Genomic DNA, 16,265 nt, shown 5'->3' with positions numbered 1-16,265 from the left:
AAATTTTTTTGACGATTTTCAACTCAAAACTGTAAAAACACGTTTTTTTTTGCCGCTGAAAAAGTTGTCAAACTCATGGATTTGCTCTGAAACGTCTAAAAAAGTAGGCTTTAGCATCATTGAAATGGTAAAAAAAATTTTTTTTGATTTTTTCAACTCAAAACTGTAAAAACAACATTTTTTTCCAAAAAGTAAAATTTTTTCAAAACTCTTTTGGATTTGCTCTGAAACGTGCTAAAAGTTAGGCTTCAAAAATTATCATCAATGAAAGCGAAACGTAAAACAAATTTTTTTGATTGAAATGGTAAAACGATTTTTCAACTCAAAACTGTAAAACAAAACACATTTTTTTGCATGTCTGAAAAGTTGTCAAACTCATGGATTTGTCTGTGAAAAAAAACGTCTAAAAGTAGTTTTTAGCATCATTGAAATGGTAAAACAAATTTTTTGAAATTTTCAACTCAAAACTGTAAAAACATTTTTTTACTGTTGACGAAAAGTTGTCAAACTCATGGATTTGCTTTGAAACGTCTAAAAGTAGGCTTTAAGCATCATTGAAATTGTAAAACAAATTTTTGACGATTTTCAACTCAAAACTGTAAAACACATTTTTTTGAAAAATTTGTCAAAAACTTTGGAAACTGAAATTAAAACCATTTGAAATGAAAAACATTTTGATTTCTGTTGTGTGTTTCAAAACATTTTTAGGTCAGGATCTGTGAAGTAGGTTTTAAAAGTTTCACTTGAAATGGTTTGAAACGTCAAAAGTAGGCTTTTTTTTGACTTTTTGACGATTTTCAACTCAAAACTGTAAAACACGTTTTTTTTGTTTTGCGCTGAAAAAATTGTCAAACTCATGGATTTGCTCTGAAACGTCTCAAAGTAGGCTTTAGCATCATTGTAAATGGTATTTGTTTTTTTGAACAATTTTCAACGATTTCAAATCAAACAGTAAAACACATTTTTTTTTGCGTGTGAAAAAAAAAAATTTCAAACTCATGGATTTGCTTTGCTGAAAACGTCTAAAAGTCTAGATGTTTAGCATCAAATTTTTAAATGTTAAAACAAAATTTTTTGACGATTTTCACAACTTAAAACATCATGTTAAAACATGTTTTCAACTCAAAACTGTTTAAAACACGTTTTTGCCGCTGAAAAAGTTGTCACATGGGGGATTTGCTCTGAAACGTCTCTAAAAGTAGGCTTTAGCATCATTTAAATGGTAAAACAAAATTTTTACGATTTTCAACTCAAAACTGTAAAACACGTTTTTTTTGCCGCTGAAAAGTTGTCAAACTCATGGATTTGCTCTGAAACGTCTTTTAGGCTTTAGCATCATTGAAATGGTAAAACAAATTTTTGACGATTTTCAGCAACTGTAAACTGTAAAACACATTTTTTGTGCCGTTGTTTTTGAAAAGTTTTCGACTTTGGCATGATTTGCTCTGAAACTCTAAAAGTAGGTCTTTAGCGTTGGTTGTTTTGAAGCTGAAATGCTCTATTGTCTGTCTTTTTCAAAAAAACTGTAAAACACTTTTGTCCGCAGCTGAAAAGTTTTAAACTCATGTCATGGATTTGCTCAAAACTGTTAAAAGTAGGCTTTAGCAATCATTCCTAATGTAAAACAAAAATTTTTGACGATTTTCAACTCAAAACTGTTTAAAACACGTTTTTTTTTTTTGCCGCTGAAAAGTTTCACAACTCATGGATTTGCTGTGAAACGTCTAAAAGTAGGCTTTAGCATCATTTTAAATGGTAAAACAAATTTTTTGACGATTTTCAACTCAAAACTGTTTCTAAAACACGTTTTTTGCCGCTGAAAAAGTTGTTGTCAACTCATGGATTTGCTCTGAAACGTCTAAAAAAGGCTTTAGCATCAAAAAAATGGTTTTAAAAACAAATTTTGACGATTTTCAAAACTGTAAAAACTGTTTTTGAACAACATTTTTTCAAAAAAATGAGTTTGAAACATTTCATGGATTTGTTTTTTTGAGTGAAAAGTTGTCGTCATGGAAAAGTAGAAACTTTAGCAAGATTTAAATGTTAAAAAAATTTTTTTGACGACTTTTCAACTCAAAAAACTGTAAAAAACGTTTTTGCCGCTGAAAAAAGTTTTTTGAAAATGTCTAATTTTCATTTGAAAAATCAAAAAGTTTTTTTTTTTCCAAAAACGTCTAAAAAAATACTTTTCACTTTTCAACGTTCTGTAAAACGTCTTAAAGTTTTTTACATTTTTTATTTTTGAAATTAAAAACTTTTTTGCCGTCAAAACTCATGGATTTGCTCTGAAACGTTTAAAAAGGCTTTAGCAAACATTGAAATGTTGAAACAAATTTTTGACTTTTCAACTGTTTCAAAAACTGTAAAACACATTTTTTGCAATGAAAAGTTTTGTCAAAATGGGATTGCTCTGAAACGTCTAAAAGTAGGCTTTAGCATCATTTAAATGGTAAAACAAATTTTTTTGACGATTTTCAACTCAAAACTGTAAAACACATTTTTTGCCGCTGAAAAAAGTCAAAAACTCATGGATTTTGCTCTGAAAACGTCTAAAAGTAGGCTTTAGCATCATCATTCAAAAATGGTAAAAAAAAATTTTTGACGACTTTTCATTTTCAACTCAAAACTGTAAAACACGTTTTTTTTTTGCCACTGAAAAGTTGTCAAACTCATGGAAATTTGCTCTGAAAAACTCTAAAAGTAGGCTTTAGCATCATTGAAATGGTAAAACAAATTTTTGACGATTTTCAACTCAAAACTGTAAAACACGTTTTTTGCCGCTGAAAAGTTGTCAGACTCATGGATTTGCTCTGAAACGTCTAAAAGTAGGCTTTAGCATCATTGAAATGGTAAAACAAATAGTTTTGACGATTTTCAACTCAAAACTGTAAAACACGTTTTTTGCCGCTGAAAAGTTGTCAGACTCATGGATTTGCTCTGAAACGTCTAAAAGTTGGCTTTAGCGGCATTGAAATGGTATAACAATTTTTTGACGATTTTCAACTCAAAACTGTAAAACACGTTTTTTGCCGCTGAAAAGTTGTCAGACTCATGGATTTGCTCTGAAACGTCTAAAAGTAGGCTTTAGCATCATTGAAATGGTAAAACAAATTTTTGACGATTTTCAACTCAAAACTGTAAAACACGTTTTTTGCCGCTGAAAAGTTGTCAGACTCATGGATTTGCTCTGAAACGTCTAAAAGTAGGCTTTAGCATCATTGAAATGGGGAAAACAATTTTTTGACGATTTTCAACTCAAAACTGTAAAAACACGTTTTTTTTTGCCGACTGAAAAGTTGTCAAACTCATGGATTTGCTCTGAAACTTCTAAAAGTAGGCTTTAAGCATTAGCATTGAGAAATAGTAAAACAAAAAATTTTTGACGATTTTCAACTGAAAACTGTAAAACACGTTTTTTGCCGCTGAAAAGTTGTCAGACTCATGGATTTGCTCTGAAACGTCTAAAAGTAGGCTTTAGCATGATTGAAATGGTAAAACAAATTTTTGACGATTTTCAACTCAAAACTGTAAAACACGTTTTTTGCCGCTGAAAAGTTGTCAAACTCATGGATTTGCTCTGAAACGTCTAAAAAAGGTTTAGTATCATTGAATTGGTAAAACAAATTTTTGACGATTTTCAACTCAAAAACTGAAAACACGTTTTTTTTTTGCCGCTGAAAAAAGTCAACTCATGGATTTGCTCTGAAACGTCTAAAAGTAGGCTTTAGCATCATTGAAATGGTAAAACAAATTTTTTGACGATTTTCAACTCAAAAACTGTAAAAACGTTTTTTTGCCGTGAAAAAGTGTCAAAACATGGATTTGCTCTGAAACGTCTAAAAGTAGGCTTTAGCATCATTGAAATGGTAAAAAAAAATTTTTGACGATTTTCAAAACTCAAAACTGTAAAAACACGTTTTTTTTTGCCGCTGAAAAGTTGTCAAACTCATGGATTTGCTCTGAAACGTCTAAAAGTAGGCTTTAGCATTTTTGGTAAAACAAATTTTTTCTGTAAATTTTCAAAAAAAATTTTTGAAACATTTTTTCAAAAAAAAAGTAAAAACACGTTTTTTGAAAAATTGAAAAAAGTTGTCAAAATTTGAACGTCAAATTTTTTTTACGGATTTTCAATTCAACTGCTAAACTCTAAAACACTTTTTTTAGTTTTAAATCATGGATTTGTTTGAAACTTTTTAGCAATTTAATGATTTTAAATGGTAAAAACGTTTTTTGACGATTTTCAACTCAAAACTGTAAAACACTTTTTTGCAGTTTTAAAAGTTGTCAAAACACATTTTTTTCTGAAACGTCTAAAAGTAAATTTTCACATTTTAAATGACGTTTTTCAAAAACTCCTCCATCGTTTTTAAAAACACGTAGTTTTAAAATCAATTCAAATTTAAAACAAGTTTTTTTGATTGAAAACTTTTTTAAAATCATGTGTAAAACACGTTTTTTTGCCGCTGAAAAATTGTCAAACTTTTTTTGCTCTGAAACGTCTAAAAGTAGGCTTTAGCATCATTTTAAAATGGTAAAAAAAATTTTTGACGATTTTCAACTCAAAAACTGTAAAACACATTTTTTTTTTTGCCGCTGAAAAGTTGTCAAAACTCATGGATTTTTGCTCTGAAACGTGTAAAAACAAGTAGGCTTTAGCATTTGAAAATTGTAAAAAATTTTCAAAAAAAAATTTTTGACGTCAAATTTTCAAAACTTCAAACAAAAACACAGTTTTTTGCTTAAAACATGGACTTTGTTTCAAAAAATTTTTAAAAAAAAAAAAAAAATGTAAAAAAAATTTTTTTTTCACTTTTCAACTCAAAACTGTAAAACACGTTTTTTGCCGCTGAAAAAGTTGTCAAACTCATGGATTTGCTCTGAAACGTCTAAAAGTAGGCTTTAGCATCATTGAAATGGTAAAACAAATTTTTGACGATTTTCAACTCAAAACTGTAAAAAACGTTTTTTTTTTGCCGCTGAAAAGTGTGTCAAACTCATGGATTTGCTCTGAAACGTCTAAAAGTAGGCTTTAGCATCATTGAAATGGTAAAAAAAATTTTTTGACGATTTTTCAACTCAAAAAACTGTAAAACACACATTTTTTGCCGCTGAAAAGTTGTCAAACTCATGGATTTGCTCTGAAACGTCTAAAAGTAGGCTTTAGCATCATTTAGCATCATTAAATGGTAAAACAAAAAATTTTGACGATTTTCAACTCAAAACTGTTAAAAAAACTTTTTTTTGCCGCTGAAAAGTTGTCAACTCATGGATTTGCTCTGAAACGTCTAAAAGTAGGCTTTTAGCATTTTAAATGAAATGTAAAAAAATTTTTCTTTTCAACTGAAAAACTGTAAAACAACATTTTGCGCATGAAAAAAAAGTTTTGTCAGACACATCATGGATTTGCTCTGAAAACGTCTAAAAGTAGGCTTTTTAGCATCATTTAAATGGTAAAAAAAATTTTGACGATTTTCAACTAAAAAACTGTAAAACACGTTTTTTTTGCATTGAAAAAGTTGTCAAACTCATGGATTTGCTCTGAAACGTCTAAAAGTAGGCTTTAGCATCATTTAAATGGTAAAAAAATTTTTTTACGATTTTCAACTCAAAAACTGTAAAACACGTTTTTTTGCGCTGAAAAGTTGTTTCAAACTCATGGATTTGCTCTGAAAAAAAGTAGGCTTTAGCATCAATTAGTAAAACAAATTTTTGACGATTTTCAAAAAAAACTGTAACAAAAAAAAAAACTGTAAAACACATTTTTGAAAAAAATTTTCAACAAATCATGGATTTGCTCTGAAACGTCTAAAAGTAGTTTTTAGCAGCATGATTGAAATGGTTAAAAAAATTTTTTTTTTCTTTCAACTCAAAACACTGTAAAACACGTTTTTTGCCGCTGAAAAATTTTTCAGAAACGTTGGATTTGCTCTGAAAACGTCTAAAAGTAGGCTTTAGCATCATTGAAAAATGGTAAAACAAATTTTTTTTACGATTTTCAACTCAAAAAAACTGTAAAAACACGTTTTTTTGCCGCTGAAAAGTTGTCAAACTCATGGATTTGCTCTGAAACGTCTAAAAGTAGGCTTTAGCATCATTTTTGAATGGTAAAACAAATTTTTGACGATTTTCAACTCAAAACTGTAAAACACGTTTTTTTTGCCGCTGAAAAGTTGTTGTCAAACTCATGGATTTGCTCTGAAACAAATTCTAAAAGTAGGCTTTAGCATTTTTGCCGAAAAAAGTCATGGTAGGATTTGCTTGAAACGTCTAAAAGTAAAAAATGGTAAAATTTTTGACGATTTTCAACTCAAAAACTGTAAAACACGTTTTTTGCCGCTGAAAAAAAGTTGTCAAACTCATGGATTTGCTCTGAAACGTCTAAAAGTAGGCTTTAGCATCATTGAAAATGGTAAAAAAATTTTTTTGACGATTTTCAACTCAAAACTGTAAAACACGTTTTTTGCCGCTGAAAAGTTGTCAAACTCATGGATTTGCTCTGAAAAACGTCTCTAAAAAAGGCTTTAGCATCATTGAAATGGTAAAAAAAATTTTTGACGATTTTCAACTCAAAACTGTAAAAAAACGTTTTTTGCCGCTGAAAAAAGTTGTCAAAAATTGGATTTTGCTTGAAACGTTAAAAGTAGGCTTTAGCATCATTTAAATGTTTTCAATTTTCAACTCAAATTTAAAACACATTTTTTGCAAAAGTTTTAAAAACTTTGTATTTGCAAACAATTTTTGACGTGTTTAAATTTTTTTGATGATTTTTTAAAACAAAATTTTTACGTTTTTTTTTAAAAAAAAAAAAGTTTTTCTCATGGATTTTTGCTCTGAAACGTCTAAAAGTAGGCTTTAGCATCATTGAAATGGTAAAAAAATTTTTGACGATTTTCAACTCAAAAACTGTAAAAAACACATTTTTTTTGCCGCTGAAAAAACGTTGTCAAACTCATGGATTTGCTCTGAAAACGTCTAAAAGTAGTGTATCATTTGAAATGGTAAAACAAAATTTTTGACGATTTTCAACTCAAAACTGTAAAACACGTTTTTTTGCCGCTGAAAAAAGTTGTCAAACATGGATTTGCTCTGAAACGTTTTAGCATGCATTGAAATGGTAAAAACAAATTTTTGACGATTTTTCAACTCAAAACTGTAAAAAACACGTTTTTTTTGCCGCTGAAAAAGTTGTCAGACTCATGGATTTGCTCTGAAACGTCTAAAAGTAGGCTTTTAGCATCATTTAATAAATGGTAAAAAACAAAATTTTTTGACGATTTTCAACTCAAAACTGTAAAACACGTTTTTTGCCGCTGAAAAAAACTTGTCAAACTCATTGATTTGCAAACTCTGGATCTGAAACGTCTAAAAGTAGGCTTTAGCATCATTGAAATGGTAAAAAAAATTTTTGACGATTTTCAACTCAAAACTGTAAAACACGTTTTTTGCCGCTGAAAAGTTGTCAGACTCATGGATTTGCTCTGAAACGTCTAAAAGTAGGCTTTAGCATCATTGAAATGGTAAAACAAATTTTTGACGATTTTCAACTCAAAACTGTAAAACACGTTTTTTGCCGCTGAAAAGTTGTCAGACTCATGGATTTGCTCTGAAACGTCTAAAAGTAGGCTTTAGCATCATTGAAATGGTAAAACAAATTTTTGACGATTTTCAACTCAAAACTGTAAAACACGTTTTTTGCCGCTGAAAAGTTGTCAGACTCATGGATTTGCTCTGAAACGTCTAAAAGTAGGCTTTAGCATCATTGAAATGGTAAAACAAATTTTTGACGATTTTCAACTCAAAACTGTAAAACACGTTTTTTGCCGCTGAAAAGTTGTCAAACTCATGGATTTGCTCTGAAAACGTCTAAAAGTAGGCTTTATAGCATCATTTGAAATGGTAAAACAAAATTTTTTGACGATTTTCAACTCAAAAAACTGTAAAAACACGTTTTTTGCCGTGAAAAGTTGTCAAACTCATGCTGTAAAACACGTTTTTTTTTTGCCAATAAAAAGTGACAAACTCATTTGTTCTAAAAGTCAAAGTTTTAGCATCATTTTTCAAAATTAAAAAAAAATTTGACTTTTTCAACTACACAGTTAGACGTACACAGTTTTTGACCTGTGTGTACACAGTAGACCTGTGTGTAGTCCCCATGTAACCATGTCACACAGTAGACCGTAACTGACCTGTGTGTAGTCCCCATGTAACACAGTCACACAGTAGACTTACTGACCTGTGACCCCCCTGTAACTCAGACACACAGTAGACGTACTGACCTTGTGTAGTCCCAATGTAACACACCAGTATACACTAACCTGTGTTGTAGTAGACACATACTGACGTACTACCATGTGTAGTGTCCCCCATGTAACACAACAGTCACACAGTAGACGGTACTGACCTGTGTGTAGTCCCCATGTAACACAGTCACACAGTAGACATACTGACCTGTGTGTAGTTGTCCCCATGTAACACAGTCACACAGTAGACGTACTGACCTGTGTGTAGTGTCCCCATGTAACACAGTCACACAGTAGACATACTGACCTGTGTGTAGTGTCCCCATGTAACACAGTCACACAGTAGACATACTAGACCTGTGTGTAGTCCCCATGTAACACAGTCACACAGTAGACGTACTGACCTGTGTGTAGTGTCCCCATGTAACACAGTCACACAGTAGACGTACTGACCCTGTGTGTGTAGTCCCCATGTAACACAGTCACACAGTAGACATACTGACCTGTGTGTAGTGTCCCCATGTAACACAGTCACACAGTAGACGTACTGACCTGTGTGTAGTAGTCCCCCATGTAACACAGTCACACAGTAGACGTACTGACCTGTGTGTAGTCCCCATGTAACACAGTCACACAGTAGACGTACTGACCTGTGTGTAGTGTACCCATGTAACACAGTCACACAGTAGACGTACTGACCTGTGTGTAGTAGTGTCCCCATGTAACACAGTCACACAGTAGACGTACTGACCTGTGTGTAGTAGTGCCCCATGTAACACAGTCCACACAGTAGACAGTACTACTGACCTGTGTGTAGTGTCCCCATGTAACACAGTCACACAGTAGACGACTGACCTGTGTGTAGTGTCCCCATGTAACACAGTCACACAGTAGACATACTGACCTGTGTGTAGTGTCCCCATGTAACACAGTCACACAGTAGACATACTGACCTGTGTGTAGTCCCCATGTAACACAGTCACACAGTAGACGTACTGACCTGTGTGTAGTCCCCCATGTAACACAGTCACACAGTAGACATACTGACCTGTGTGTAGTGTCCCCATGTAACACAGTCACACAGTAGACGTACTGACCTGTGTGTAGTGTCCCCATGTAACACAGTCACACAGTAGACGTACTGACCTGTGTGTAGTGTCCCCATGTAACACAGTCACACAGTAGACGTACTGACCTGTGTGTAGGTCCCCCATGTAACACAGTCACACAGTAGACGTACTGACCTGTGTGTAGTGTCCCCATGTAACACAGTCACACAGTAGACGTACTGACCTGTGTGTAGTGTCCCCATGTAACACAGTCACACAGTAGACGTACTGACCTGTGTGTAGTGTCCCCATGTAACACAGTCACACAGTAGACATACTGACCTGTGTGTAGTGTCCCATGAACCATGTAACACAGTCACACAGTAGACCCATGTAACTGACCTGTGTGTAGTGTCCCCATGTAACACAGTCACACAGTAGACATACTGACCTGTGTGTAGTGTCCCCATGTAACACAGTCACACAGTAGACGTACTGACCTGTGTGTAGTGTCCCCATGTAACACAGTCACACAGTAGACGTACTGACCTGTGTGTAGTGTCCCCATGTAACACAGTCACACAGTAGACGTACTGACCTGTGTGTAGTGTCCCCATGTAACACAGTCACACAGTAGACGTACTGACCTGTGTGTAGTGTCCCCATGTAACACAGTCACACAGTAGACATACTGACCTGTGTGTAGTGTCCCCATGTAACACAGTCACACAGTAGACGTACTGACCTGTGTGTAGTGTCCCCATGTAACACAGTCACACAGTAGACGTACTGACCTGTGTGTAGTGTCCCCATGTAACACAGTCACACAGTAGACGTACTGACCTGTGTGTAGTGTCCCCATGTAACACAGTCACACAGTAGACGTACTGACCTGTGTGTAGTGTCCCCATGTAACACAGTCACACAGTAGACGTACTGACCTGTGTGTAGTGTCCCCATGTAACACAGTCACACAGTAGACGTACTGACCTGTGTGTAGTGTCCCCATGTAACACAGTCACACAGTAGACGTACTGACCTGTGTGTAGTCCCCATGTAACACAGTCACACAGTAGACGTACTGACCTGTGTGTAGTGTCCCCATGTAACACAGTCACACAGTAGACGTACTGACCTGTGTGTAGTGTCCCCATGTAACACAGTCACACAGTAGACCTACTGACCTGTGTGTAGTGTCCCCATGTAACACAGTCACACAGTAGACGTACTGACCTGTGTGTAGTGTCCCCATGTAACACAGTCACACAGTAGACGTACTGACCTGTGTGTAGTGTCCCCATGTAACACAGTCACACAGTAGACATACTGACCTGTGTGTAGTGTCCCCATGTAACACAGTCACACAGTAGACGTACTGACCTGTGTGTAGTGTCCCCATGTAACACAGTCACACAGTAGACGTACTGACCTGTGTGTAGTGTCCCCATGTAACACAGTCACACAGTAGACATACTGACCTGTGTGTAGTGTCCCCATGTAACACAGTCACACAGTAGACATACTGACCTGTGTGTAGTGTCCCCATGTAACACAGTCACACAGTAGACGTACTGACCTGTGTGTAGTGTCCCCATGTAACACAGTCACACAGTAGACGTACTGACCTGTGTGTAGTGTCCCCATGTAACACAGTCACACAGTAGACGTACTGACCTGTGTGTAGTGTCCCCATGTAACACAGTCACACAGTAGACATACTGACCTGTGTGTAGTGTCCCCATGTAACACAGTCACACAGTAGACTACTGACCTGTGTGTAGTGTCCCCATGTAACACAGTCACACAGTAGACGTACTGACCTGTGTGTAGTGTCCCCATGTAACACAGTCACACAGTAGACGTACTGACCTGTGTGTAGTGTCCCCATGTAACACAGTCACACAGTAGACGTACTGACCTGTGTGTAGTGTCCCCATGTAACACAGTCACACAGTAGACATACTGACCTGTGTGTAGTGTCCCCATGTAACACAGTCACACAGTAGACGTACTGACCTGTGTGTAGTGTCCCCATGTAACACAGTCACACAGTAGACATACTGACCTGTGTGTAGTGTCCCCATGTAACACAGTCACACAGTAGACGTACTGACCTGTGTGTAGTGTCCCCATGTAACACAGTCACACAGTAGACGTACTGACCTGTGTGTAGTGTCCCCATGTAACACAGTCACACAGTAGACGTACTGACCTGTGTGTAGTGTCCCCATGTAACACAGTCACACAGTAGACGTACTGACCTGTGTGTAGTCCCCATGTAACACAGTCACACAGTAGACGTACTGACCTGTGTGTAGTGTCCCCATGTAACACAGTCACACAGTAGACGTACTGACCTGTGTGTAGTGTCCCCATGTAACACAGTCACACAGTAGACGTACTGACCTGTGTGTAGTGTCCCCATGTAACACAGTCACACAGTAGACGTACTGACCTGTGTGTAGTGTCCCCATGTAACACAGTCACACAGTAGACGTACTGACCTGTGTGTAGTGTCCCCATGTAACACAGTCACACAGTAGACGTACTGACCTGTGTGTAGTGTCCCCATGTAACACAGTCACACAGTAGACGTACTGACCTGTGTGTAGTGTCCCCATGTAACACAGTCACACAGTAGACGTACTGACCTGTGTGTAGTGTCCCCATGTAACACAGTCACACAGTAGACATACTGACCTGTGTGTAGTGTCCCCATGTAACACAGTCACACAGTAGACGTACTGACCTGTGTGTAGTGTCCCATGTAACACAGTCACACAGTAGACGTACTGACCTGTGTGTAGTCCCCATGTAACACAGTCACACAGTAGACATACTGACCTGTGTGTAGTGTCCCCATGTAACACAGTCACACAGTAGACGTACTGACCTGTGTGTAGTGTCCCCATGTAACACAGTCACACAGTAGACATACTGACCTGTGTGTAGTGTCCCCATGTAACACAGTCACACAGTAGACGTACTGACCTGTGTGTAGTCCCCATGTAACACAGTCACACAGTAGACGTACTGACCTGTGTGTAGTGTCCCCATGTAACACAGTCACACAGTAGACTACTGACCTGTGTGTAGTCCCATGTAACACAGTCACACAGTAGACGTACTGACCTGTGTGTAGTGTCCCCATGTAACACAGTCACACAGTAGACGTACTGACCTGTGTGTAGTGTCCCCATGTAACACAGTCACACAGTAGACATACTGACCTGTGTGTAGTGTCCCCATGTAACACAGTCACACAGTAGACGTACTGACCTGTGTGTAGTGTCCCCATGTAACACAGTCACACAGTAGACGTACTGACCTGTGTGTAGTGTTCCCCATGTAACACAGTCACACAGTAGACGTACTGACCTGTGTGTAGTGTCCCCATGTAACACAGTCACACAGTAGACGTACTGACCTGTGTGTAGTGTCCCCATGTAACACAGTCACACAGTAGACGTACTGACCTGTGTGTAGTGTCCCCATGTAACACAGTCACACAGTAGACGTACTGACCTGTGTGTAGTGTCCCCATGTAACACAGTCACACAGTAGACGTACTGACCTGTGTGTAGTGTCCCCATGTAACACAGTCACACAGTAGACATACTGACCTGTGTGTAGTGTCCCCCATGTAACCCAGTCACACAGTAGACGTACTGACCTGTGTGTAGTGTCCCCATGTAACACAGTCACACAGTAGACGTACTGACCTGTGTGTAGTGTCCCCATGTAACACAGTCACACAGTAGACATACTGACCTGTGTGTAGTGTCCCCATGTAACACAGTCACACAGTAGACGTACTGACCTGTGTGTAGTGTCCCCATGTAACACAGTCACACAGTAGACATACTGACCTGTGTGTAGTGTCCCCATGTAACACAGTCACACAGTAGACGTACTGACCTGTGTGTAGTGTCCCCATGTAACACAGTCACACAGTAGACGTACTGACCTGTGTGTAGTGTCCCCATGTAACACAGTCACACAGTAGACGTACTGACCTGTGTGTAGTGTCCCCATGTAACACAGTCACACAGTAGACGTACTGACCTGTGTGTAGTGTCCCCATGTAACACAGTCACACAGTAGACATACTGACCTGTGTGTATGTCCCCATGTAACACAGTCACACAGTAGACGTACTGACCTGTGTGTAGTGTCCCCATGTAACACAGTCACACAGTAGACGTACTGACCTGTGTGTAGTGTCCCCCATGTAACACAGTCACACAGTAGACGTACTGACCTGTGTGTAGTGTCCCCATGTAACACAGTCACACAGTAGACGTACTGACCTGTGTGTAGTGTCCCCATGTAACACAGTCACACAGTAGACATACTGACCTGTGTGTAGTGTCCCCATGTAACACAGTCACACAGTAGACGTACTGACCTGTGTGTAGTGTCCCCATGTAACACAGTCACACAGTAGACATACTGACCTGTGTGTAGTGTCCCCATGTAACACAGTCACACAGTAGACATACTGACCTGTGTGTAGTGTCCCCATGTAACACAGTCACACAGTAGACGTACTGACCTGTGTGTAGTGTCCCCATGTAACACAGTCACACAGTAGACGTACTGACCTGTGTGTAGTGTCCCCATGTAACACAGTCACACAGTAGACATACTGACCTGTGTGTAGTGTCCCCATGTAACACAGTCACACAGTAGACATACTGACCTGTGTGTAGTGTCCCCATGTAACACAGTCACACAGTAGACGTACTGACCTGTGTGTAGTCCCCATGTAACACAGTCACACAGTAGACGTACTGACCTGTGTGTAGTGTCCCCATGTAACACAGTCACACAGTAGACGTACTGACCTGTGTGTAGTGTCCCCATGTAACACAGTCACACAGTAGACATACTGACCTGTGTGTAGTGTCCCCATGTAACACAGTCACACAGTAGACATACTGACCTGTGTGTAGTCCCCATGTAACACAGTCACACAGTAGACGTACTGACCTGTGTGTAGTGTCCCCATGTAACACAGTCACACAGTAGACGTACTGACCTGTGTGTAGTGTCCCCATGTAACACAGTCACACAGTAGACGTACTGACCTGTGTGTAGTGTCCCCATGTAACACAGTCACACAGTAGACATACTGACCTGTGTGTAGTGTCCCCATGTAACACAGTCACACAGTAGACGTACTGACCTGTGTGTAGTGTCCCCATGTAACACAGTCACACAGTAGACGTACTGACCTGTGTGTAGTGTCCCCATGTAACACAGTCACACAGTAGACGTACTGACCTGTGTGTAGTGTCCCCATGTAACACAGTCACACAGTAGACGTACTGACCTGTGTGTAGTGTCCCCATGTAACACAGTCACACAGTAGACGTACTGACCTGTGTGTAGTGTCCCCATGTAACACAGTCACACAGTAGACATACTGACCTGTGTGTAGTGTCCCCATGTAACACAGTCACACAGTAGACGTACTGACCTGTGTGTAGTGTCCCCATGTAACACAGTCACAGTGTAGACGTACTGACCTGTAGACCCCATGTAACACAGTAACACAGTAGACGTACTGACCTGTGTGTAGTGTCCCCATGTAACACAGTCACACAGTAGACGTACTGACCTGTGTGTAGTGTCCCCATGTAACACAGTCACACAGTAGACGTACTGACCTGTGTGTAGTCCCCATGTAACACAGTCACACAGTAGACGTACTGACCTGTGTGTAGTCCCCATGTAACACAGTCACACTGTAGACGTACTGACCTGTGTGTAGTGTCCCCATGTAACACAGTCACACAGTAGACATACTGACCTGTGTGTAGTCCCCATGTAACACAGTCACACAGTAGACGTACTGACCTGTGTGTAGTCCCCATGTAACACAGTCACACAGTAGACATACTGACCTGTGTGTAGTGTCCCCATGTAACACAGTCACACAGTAGACGTACTGACCTGTGTGTAGTCCCCATGTAACACAGTCACACAGTAGACGTACTGACCTGTGTGTAGTGTCCCCATGTAACACAGTCACACAGTAGACGTACTGACCTGTGTGTAGTGTCCCCATGTAACACAGTCACACAGTAGACGTACTGACCTGTGTGTAGTGTCCCCATGTAACACAGTCACACAGTAGACGTACTGACCTGTGTGTAGTGTCCCCATGTAACACAGTCACACAGTAGACGTACTGACCTGTGTGTAGTGTCCCCATGTAACACAGTCACACAGTAGACGTACTGACCTGTGTGTAGTGTCCCCATGTAACACAGTCACACAGTAGACGTACTGACCTGTGTGTAGTGTCCCCATGTAACTCAGTCACACAGTAGACGTACTGACCTGTGTGTAGTCACACAGTAGACGTACTGACCTGTGTGTAGTGTCCCCATGTAACACAGTCACACAGTAGACATACTGACCTGTGTGTAGTGTCCCCATGTAACCCAGTCACACAGTAGACATACTGACATGTGTGTAGTGTCCCCATGTAACACAGTCACACAGTAGACGTACTGACCTGTGTGTAGTGTCCCCATGTAACACAGTCACACAGTAGACATACTGACCTGTGTGTAGTGTCCCCATGTAACACAGTCACACAGTAGACATACTGACCTGTGTGTAGTGTCCCCATGTAACACAGTCACACAGTAGACGTACTGACCTGTGTGTAGTGTCCCCATGTAACACAGTCACACAGTAGACATACTGACCTGTGTGTAGTGTCCCCATGTAACACAGTCACACAGTAGACATACTGACCTGTGTGTAGTGTCCCCATGTAACACAGTCACACAGTAGACGTACTGACCTGTGTGTAGTCCCCATGTAACACAGTCACACAGTAGACATACTGACCTGTGTGTAGTGTCCCCATGTAACACAGTCACACAGTAGACGTACTGACCTGTGTGTAGTGTCCCCATGTAACACAGTCACACAGTAGACATACTGACCTGTGTGTAGT

The sequence above is a fragment of the Argopecten irradians genome, chromosome 13 (genome assembly GCF_041381155.1).
Source record: "Argopecten irradians isolate NY chromosome 13, Ai_NY, whole genome shotgun sequence".
NCBI lineage: Eukaryota > Metazoa > Mollusca > Bivalvia > Pectinida > Pectinidae > Argopecten > Argopecten irradians.
The sequence above is the reverse complement of the archived record's forward strand: the minus strand, read 5'-3'. Positions refer to the sequence as shown.